This window comes from Apium graveolens, chromosome 2 (assembly GCF_009905375.1).
Source record: "Apium graveolens cultivar Ventura chromosome 2, ASM990537v1, whole genome shotgun sequence".
Classification (NCBI taxonomy): Eukaryota; Viridiplantae; Streptophyta; class Magnoliopsida; order Apiales; family Apiaceae; genus Apium; species Apium graveolens.
Window position 1 is genome coordinate 119,025,248 of NC_133648.1, and position 2,258 is coordinate 119,027,505.

The window sequence follows — 2,258 nt, forward strand, 5'->3', positions numbered from 1 at the left end:
AGTTTGTGTTTACTAGTTTCGTGTTATCTGATTAGTTGTCATCACCATTTCATGCTAAGGTTAAAAACAATGACTTTGAATGAAGTAGTAATGAAGTTAGAATCCCATGTTTGTCTCATATAAATAATTCAATCTTAATTCTCCTAGTTAATTGCATGTTAGTTAATATCTTAGTTATAAACAATCTCAACTTGTTATTCGTCTTAGCATTGAATAATAAATATACCATCGTTGCATAAGTACATTAATTAAAATTAACCTAAACCAGTCTCTGTGGGAACGAACTAGAAAGAATTCTATATTACTTGCGAATGCATATACTTGCGTGAATATTAGCGCGTGTTTTCGTCCTAACAAGTTTTTGGCGCCGCTTCCGGGGACTCGGTGTTAATTTTTATTTTATGTGTTTGTCATCAGTGGACGTTAAAGTTCACTGACTCGGATATTTTACTTACTTGTTTGCTTGTTGCTTTTTCAGATACTCTATAAAGCGTTTATGCTAACGCGTTCTCGATCTCGAAAGGGAACACTGGATAAAGTGGAGGAAGTAGTTGAAGAAGTTTTTGTTGAGGAAAAAGTTGAAGAAGAAGCTCTAATCATAATGGGGGAACCAGAAGTGAATCCGAAGGCTTTGATGGATTATTCTCAGCCAAAGATCAATGATATTTAGTCTAGCATTATCAGGCCACCCATCGCAGCTAACTCCTTTGAAATCAAGTCGAGCACGATTCAGATGATACAGAATTCAGTTCAGTTTGGGGGTTCTCCTATAGAAGATCCCAACATGCACATCAGAGATTTCATCGAGATCTACGATACTTTCAAGTTCAATGGAGTTTTTGAAGATGCTATTAAGTTGAGGCTTTTCCCATTCTCTCTGAGGGATAAAGCTAAGTATTGGTTGCATTCTCTACCACCAGGTTTTATCACCAAATGGAAGGATCTTGCTCAAAAGTTTCTAACTAAATTCTTCCCTATGGACAAGACAGTTGCAATCGGAAATGCACTCACTCAATTTGCCCAGCAATCGGGAGAACTTTTGTGTGAGGCTTGGGATCGCTACAAGGAGATGCTTAGGAAGTGTCCTCATCATGGGATGCCTGAGTGGATGATCATTAACTGTTTTTATAATGGGTTGGGTGCAATTTCTAGACCCATGCTTGATGCAACATCAGGTGGAGCCTTATGGGCTAAAAGCTATAATGAAGCTTATGAATTGATTGAATTGATGGCTGCTAATGAATACCAGAACACAACTTAGAGAATGCCTCAAGGCAAGGTAGTGGGAATTCTGGAAGTGGATAAAACTACTTCTATAGCTACTCAGCTTCAGGATTTGATGATGAAGGTCGATTCTTTGGCTAATTATGGAGTTAATCAGATCACTAGTGTCTGTGAGCTTTGTGTTGGTGCCCATGGGATGGAGCAGTATGCTATTTCTAGTGAATCAGCTCAGTTCATGAGCAACTTTCAGAGGTCACAACAGCCTGTTCCAGCCACCTATCATCCCCACAACCGCAATCATCCTAACTTCAGCTGGAGCAATACTCAGAATGCGGTTCAACAAACTTATCAGTAGTATGCAGCAAAGCAATACAACCCTCCTGGTTTTCAGCAACCACAATATGCACCAAGACAACAAATCCAGCTGCAACAGTCTAATGAAAAATCTGAATTGGAGGAGGTAAGGCTCATGGGCAAGAGCCAAGCGGTTTCTATCAAGACCTTGGAGAATCAAATTGGGCAAATTGCCAATGCCTTGCTAAATCGTCATCCTGATACACTCCCTAGTGCCTTTTGAATCTCTTGGGTTGGAGGAGCTGAATCTCCAAAGCGTCTCAAGCCATCTATTGAGGAACCTCCTACACTTAAGCTTAAACCCTTGCCTGAACACTTGAGGTATGCGTTTTTAGGTGATGCATCTACTTTGCCTGTTATTATTGCATCTGACCTTTCAGGTCGTGATGAGGAAAAGCTCTTGAGAATTCTGAGAGAGTTCAAATCGGCAATTGGATTGACCATAGCAGATATCAAGGGGATCAACCCTTCTTATTGTATGCATAAAATTCTGCTAGAGGAAGGAAGCAAGCCGACTATTGAGAAATATAGAAGGCTAAATCTGATCATGAAAGAGGTTGTGAAAAAGGAAATTCTCAAGTGGCTAGATGCATGGATCATCTATCCTATTTCTGACAGTTCTTGGGTGAGCCCAGTTCAGTGTGTGTCGAAGAAGGAGGCATCACCGTGGTTACTAATAA

General features: G+C 40.1%; 1 non-coding gene across 1 annotated transcript; it reads right to left on the minus strand.

Annotated features, from left to right (window-relative positions):
* Nucleotides 1-991: 991 nt before the first annotated feature.
* Nucleotides 992-1,098, minus strand: LOC141709253 (small nucleolar RNA R71). Its single transcript, XR_012569840.1, has one exon. It is a non-coding gene; the product is annotated as a small nucleolar RNA R71 (small nucleolar RNA).
* Between the last annotated feature and the right edge of the window lie 1,160 nt (nt 1,099-2,258).